Source organism: Solanum lycopersicum, chromosome 2 (genome assembly GCF_036512215.1).
Source record: "Solanum lycopersicum chromosome 2, SLM_r2.1".
Lineage (NCBI taxonomy): Eukaryota > Viridiplantae > Streptophyta > Magnoliopsida > Solanales > Solanaceae > Solanum > Solanum lycopersicum.
In genome coordinates this window covers 21886930-21894493 of record NC_090801.1, presented here as the reverse complement: position 1 = coordinate 21894493, position 7564 = coordinate 21886930, and the positions used below count along the sequence as shown (strand labels likewise).

General features: G+C 34.2%; 1 long non-coding RNA gene across 1 annotated transcript; it reads left to right on the top strand.

Annotated features, from left to right (window-relative positions):
- The first annotated feature begins 1148 nt into the window (after positions 1–1148).
- On the top strand, positions 1149–3189 carry LOC109119509 (uncharacterized). Its single transcript, XR_002026710.3, has 2 exons — positions 1149–1219; positions 2957–3189. It is a non-coding gene; the product is annotated as an uncharacterized lncRNA (long non-coding RNA).
- The last annotated feature ends 4375 nt before the right edge of the window (positions 3190–7564 follow it).

Below are 7564 nucleotides of genomic sequence, written 5' to 3'. Positions count from 1 at the left end.
ACATTATAATTAACATATTTTAATTCTGTATAAAATTTTATGCAACACCCATACTTAATGTTACAGATAGAAGAAGTTAGGACTTGAAGAACTTTTTTTGCAATTCCTTAGAAATGGATCCTTGAATGGAAGAGAGTTCAAGGATGAATACAATACGTCAATGATATGGAAACCCACAAACTATGATGAAAAACATCCCCCACCATCCCCTTCTAGCCCTTCCTTGACTTCAAGATTCTATTGGGTTTTGAGAGTCTTTCTTAAGGAAGTGTTTTGGGTTTTTGAAAATGTAGTCTAAAATTAGATCTTAGTGTTTGCAACCTCTTACTATACTTAAAATACACTAAAATAATAATCCATTGTTTAGAAAAGATTTTGGGTGAATTTACAAAACACCCCAAGCCTAGGCAGAAATTTGACAGCTTTTGTAGGCCAGCCTACGGCCCTCACTGATGGGATGTTGCCGGGTTTACGCCCCTAATAGGGGGTCCATAGATTGGGGTACAACCTACATTATTTGCAGGATTTGGTATCCTTGAAGGGACACTATTCACCCAAGGTCAATGGGACGTCAATTGACCAACGGTCGTCCCTTGCAGCCGTCGTTGGTCACTGTTTGGCATCATCCTGCCAAAGGGATTGGGTCCTCTTCTAGGGCCCCTCTTGGGTCCTAGGTGGGTTCGTACCCGGAATTTAAACCCCTATATATATATATATATATATATTTCTAAGTCATAAGAACATCCCACGTCAATTTCAATCAAAATGGACACGTAGACTCACTAAAAAACATGAGGACACACAAGTACTTTCTAAGGCACACCTTCAAAACATCATGGAGGTTAGTAAACGTTTGACCTCAAAACCTTGCCAAAATTCGTACATGGACTAAGGAAATCATTTATGGAATTGAGGACCTCATCACACACATATTTAGATCTAGTTTCACTTAGTTCTTTTTAATGTGTTACATAGGCAATTAATTAATTAACAAATTAAATAATGACTAGGGATATTTATAATTAGTTAGTTAAGGACTATTTAATTATAATAAATCATTAAACTAACCTTACACCTCATAAATCCCGAAACCAAATAGCTCCCACTCCTCTTTAGTTTCTCTCACTACTTAAAAGATCCCCATTGAAGAAAAAGATCAAGTTCTCTCCCGGGCTTCAAGATCAAGGAATTCATTCAAGATTATTTAAGGATTCTCAAGGTATGGATTCTATTAACTCTTTTAACTCATTTCCCCACTAGGTTCTTCAAAGTTTGGTTTTCAATCTTCTTCAAAAAGCTTGTTTTCATCCAATTTCGTGGGTGTTCTTTCTAAAGTGAATGTTTTAGTATTAATTCATTTATTAGTTATTAATTATGCTTTTTTATTTGTGGATTTTTATAATATCTATAAATTTTACCTAGTTCCCTAAAAAGGTGTATGAACACACATATTCTCCTAACCCTAACTTGTGAATTAGGTTGGTTTGTGATTGAGGGAGATGTAATTGAATGTATTATTTTATACTTTACCAGCATATAATGATTATGATTAAATTGGTGGGGAAATATCATTGAATTGAGGGTGATGTCTTTAAAGATCTCTCTTGGAGGATTATGGTAATATCTTCAAGTACATTACTACTTTATAGCAATCATGTTGATCTATTCTTGATGATTATTGTTAAATTAAAGTACGAATATGTGAGTATCATAGGAAATTTCTTATATTATGAATGTGATGAATTATTAGACAATGATAGGTGTATCATTATGAGGGATTGGAGGTGATTCCTTCATGCATCTATTAACTATGTTTATGATGATGATATTTTTCACATACAGTTGTGTTGTGACGAAAGGTTTTTATCATTCTACAACCTATGATATTTGAAAAATATATATGATGGGTTAGACTCCTAGGACCTATTATATAAACTAATTTAATTAAAGACTCTAAGACACTTCAAAAGGGAACATTTAGCTTAGCACCGAGTGAACTTAACAATGATAGGTTCTCCATCCCAAAGGAAAGGAGTATCACATTATGTATTCTCATGAGGTGGAAACCATAATGCTTATTAGCATGAAGAGACTTTCTAGAAACAACCTCATAGTTCCTTAACATTGTTCCTCATAGAAAACCTGGATAGTGGATCAACGTAGACACTATTATGATGTATATGTCTACCTACACAAGTAAGATGTCCTCCTTTCGGTGTGAGGAGATGACACCACATTCCATGTCTAGATCACATGGTCTATTTTCAGTTATGAAGAAGTTTTCCAAACGTAAAATGAATTAATATAAGTAAATGTATGTATAATAACTTGGATTACTTGAGAGGTGTACTAGTATAGGTAAGGGTATGAGACTTTAGCTATACAATGAACATGGGGACTTTGAGGGAACTCCTAGTGTGGTTTCTCTATATACATATGTTATGAATGAAATGCATAATGTTGATTCTATATAATGTTCGTCTCATATGATGTTGCATTTACTAGATATACATGTTATTGGTTTCGATTGCCATGTATCAGATTTAATATACTTATTATGAAGTGATAAGATATAAAGACATTGCTTATGGTTTCTTTCCAAGTGGACATAGTTTATGTGGGGTTATGGGGCTTCACATAGGCAATGTAGTAGTTGGCTTGGACTGGGATTGTAACGTATTTTTATATAATGATGAAATGCATTCAAAGTATGAAATGTTTACTACGTATACATTATGATGTATTCTTGAACATTAACATAAATATGATTGGTTATTGTTGTATTGGGGACTTTATATGATTGAGATGTTCATAAAGGCTTTTAAAGTGACTTAGCATGCTTTTGAACAAAATGTCCTTTTAGCATGTTTCTAAATGTTTTAATTTCATATGTCTTCATACTTAGTACATGTGTTTGTAATAACCCGTATTTTGTTCTATTCCTACAATATTGTAGGTCCGGATCATTGTAGGGATTCAAGGCAAAAAATTCAAGAAGCTTGTAAAGATCCCCAAGTTTGAGAGTCCTCATGTTCAAGGACGAAACCTATCAATCTAGTGCTTGATATTTGATTAGTCTAAAGACAACGCTTTATTCTTTATCCTTTTGATACTGGTTATGTGTGAGATAACGTAGACTATTTTCGATATATGAGAACTACACTTGAACTTCAAATGTCAAGTTTTTAATTTTCTGTATTTTTCTATCTATGAAGTTCAATGATGAATGTCAAGGGCTTGTTTATGGAATATATGAGGATGAAAACTTCGGTTACCACTACGGGGTTCTCCTCGGTCATGACACCTATAATTTTAATGAGATAGGCAGCAGTTCAAGAAGTTCGACAGATGCCTTTTTTTAACCTTTATTTTGTTGACAAACAAGGAAAGTATGCGCATAATCTTAAAAAATCATCTCGCATATGAGTTCAATGATAAGAGAATTCCAATAATGCCAAATTCTTTTTCTACCCCAAGTGACAAGCACATGCAGTATTGTGACCTTTCTTAATCAAATAACATCAAATGTTTGACCACCTAGAAATGTACATACGTGTGCCCGTAGTTTACAACAAACCATTCTGCGCCAATAACTTATTTGTCTTACCCTATAGGGACAAAACGTGAAGGTGTTCTCCACGTGATCATGTTGCATTCCCTCTTTATTATTCTCAATAACATAGCTTCAAGTTGAACTAACAATAGCAGCTAAAGTATCCTTGCAACTAAGTTAGTCGGCTATGCATTAGCCTTACCCAACTTGTTCTTAAAAGTGAAATCAAATTAAGCAAAGAAGTCTTAGCAACATGTTTATTTTGAAGTCAACTTCTGTTTGAATTGAAAATAAGTTGTTTTAACATTTCCTTCTTAACAACAAAGTGAGCACCCAACACATAATGATGTTAAGTCCTTAGACGATGGACTATGACATTCTTCTCATGTGCCGAATAGAGACTTTTGACATTATTCTATTTTCTTTTCTCAAATTCTGTCGGGTGGTCCTCTTGCTATGGACACCACTAATAGCAAAACCATATGTGTCAGTGTGAATTTTAAATGCCTTTGCGAAATCAGGTAGCGCAAAAACAAGCTCGTCGGTAATAGCTGCCTTAAGCTTTTCAAACGCATCATGACCCTAATTATACCACTACCACTAATGACTCTTTTTCAGAATATCGGTGAGTAGAGTTGCAATAACCAAATAGCCAAACTTGAAGTACCAATAAGAATTGGTGAGGCCAAGAAATGATTCTAGTTCGGGTACCTTTGTTGGAACATCCCAATCATGAATTTCCTCCACCTTATCAATGTCCATCCTTATTTCACGATGGCTAATAGTGTGTCCAAGGAACTAGACAGTGGGTTGTGTGACAACTGCATTTTTCTTGCTTCACGCACAAATCATATTCTTGCAAGACCTTGAACACTTCGTACAAGTGCTCGATATGATCCTTTATACTATTTCTATACATATATATCATATATAACTAAAAACTGATCCAAAAAGGGATGGAATATTTGTTCATAATTGTACAAAATGTCGATGGAGCATTTCCCAAACTGTAAGGCATGACCAGCAACTAAATGGATCCATAATGAGTAACATATATTATATTTGGGTAATATCCTTTTGAAATCTGATCATGGTAATAACCCTTCCTCCAGTAAATTTTCTTGAACAATTTAGCCTGCCCCAACCTGTCAAATAAATCAGCAAACAAAAAAATAGGATATTTTTTCTTTACTATGACCTTGTTGAAGTCCCAATAATCCTTACACAAATTGAATTTCCCTTTATCCTTCTTTTTTAACAAAACAAGCGCATTAAATGGGGCTCCATAAGATAAAGCATCATGGCAGGTGGCTTTACCTAGGAACCAATTCAATTTGCGATCAACATTCCTTTATGGTGGAAACCATTGGAGAAGTTCTTCAAGCATCACATCCCTTTCATAAAAAAGGTCCTACTCAATACAAGTATTCAAATCTACTGCCTCAATTGAGTTTTCTAAGCCTCCCACTAGGGTAGAAAGAAAGGTTCGTTCCCGTTTATTCAAACCTTTACAATCAGCATAGAGGACAAGTTTATTCAATTTTGTGGCACCCAAATAAGGGGTATCACACGAACATCCAGCATCGTGTATGTGAATTTGGGTGAGAAACGGTGAAATAAATGCGTTAACCTAATATTTAAGATCTATCCCCAAAAAAATATGTTCGCAATAGTAAAGTCTGTCAACCTCTTCCATTCTCCTAACTCAATGGGCACTTTAGTAGCAAAACCTTGGACAGTAGTGGGGAGCACATTGATGGTTTTAAACAAAGTATGCTGGTAACCAAATTTATACAATAGCTGCTATCCCTTTTCTCCATTACGAAATTATGTATTAGTCAAGCATGATTCAAACATATTTTCCATTTATTTAGGCATTAATGAACAATGATTTGTGTGGCTTTACATGTGCCGGTTATTCCGCCAACATTGTAAGTATCATGTGATTAAACAAATCCATATGATTTGACAAATCCACATCAACACTCTTCTCCTTGTCCGCCCACTAACCCATCCAGTTTGCTCCCATAATGTCTTTAAGCCTTTCTAAATATTCATATCTTAGTATAGGACATAGGAGACTAACCCCTTTTAATTACCTCATTAGGTATTACATGAGAATTTCGTTCCATAACAACCTTTAATTTGTGTGATCAATATATCATATTGATATCATAGTAAGGCACACAAGTGATTAATATTTAACCTTGTGTCTTCATACCCTTAGAATGATCACACAATTAGAATTGTCAAGACATTTAAACACATTGATAATATCATAATCATTATCTTAACCTAATCACATGTAACACTTCACTTGAATACCATTATCAAGAATAAATCATCATTATTGCCATAAAAGATTATAGATTATTAAGTCTTACCACATAGCCTTCATATGTCCTCTTCAAAATCATACCATCAATCAAACAATATTCATCGATAAATTTACTTAATAATATCATATAATAGTAATTCATAGAAGAACTAAGTCAACTGTATCATCAGTAATCAAATCAACCTAAATTCATAACCTAGGGTTAAGGGAAAAAAGGGTTCAATCATAGATTCTTTCATAGAACTAGTTCAAAGTCTAAGAAATACAAAAATTAACCCTTAAAAAATCAAAATATATCAATAATAATCAATTGAATTCATCACCTAACCAGTTTGAAAGATCAAATACGAAATTGGAATAAAACCCATATTTTGAAGAACATAGAAATCATATTTTGAAGGAGATTCTTGGTGAAAGGGTTCCAAAGAGTGAATAGATTTCATACCTTAAGATTCCTTGATAATTGTTTGATAAAATACAAATCTTAGAGCCCTAGTAAAAATTGACCTTTGTCTTCAATGGCCGGTCTTTAGAAGAGATAAAGTAGAGAGAAATTGGAGAGAAATGGGTTTGGGAATTATAAGGTTTAGGTTAGTTTGATGAGGTTTAGATATTATATAGACCCTCAAATAACTTAATCAACCACCCCTTAACCCTTAAATAATCACCTAAAAACTTACTAAATAAGTTAATTAAGTAAAACTTGGACAATTAACTTGACCCCTAAACTACGAGACCTTGATGTATAGTCGATATACACAACAATTGCTCGTGCTAGCAACCTTTGTTTGTGTCAGAGATTGGTATTTTGGAAAATATTGTAAAATTGACTGAATGTCAACCTGAGAATTCATCAACGGAGCGTTGATCAATCGACGGCTCGTCACTTGGCTCGTAGATGCACATTGTAAACTTGACAGTTTTTGGGCCAAATGAAAGGGTCGTTGGAGTGGTACTTGCGGAGTCGTACCCGGAAGTTTTAATCCTAAAATCACTCTTTTATATGTTTAACACCTTTTTTTTATACCAATTTTCATTAAATTCTGACTCTTAAAACCTCCTGAAACATGGCAAGGCAAACTAGTAATTCTCCGTACATCATTGACGTTTCTTGACCTTTTGACTCCAAACATCCTAACTAGGACAAATACTTTAAATTACGCTTGTAAACTGTTTTTCAAGTCGTGGTTTATCATTTAGGATTTATATAATGTCATGGACTTTTGGATTCAATACCTCTTTCATAGGTGGAATCCTCAACACCTTATCACCCACCTCAAAATCAAGGTCTCTCCTCCTATTTTCGGCATAAGACATTTTACGACTATAGACTGCTTTAAGTCTATCTCTTTTCATTTGAACTTTCTCCAATGCTTCATAGATTATTTCTAAACCATTGAGTAAAGACTCACTGACCAAAACACCCTATCGGAGATGTAGATCTCCTACCATAGAGTTCTTCAAAAGGATCCATGGCAATAGTCTAATGGTAGCTATTATTATAATAGAACTCGATCAATAACAAGTGATCATTCCAATTTAGTTTGAAATCAATTACACAAGCTCTTAACATATCTTATACGGTTTGAATGGTACATTCCGCTTGACCATCCGTTTGAGGATGAAAATCAACGCTAAGCTTCACTTGAGTACCTTACCCTTTTTGGAAAGAT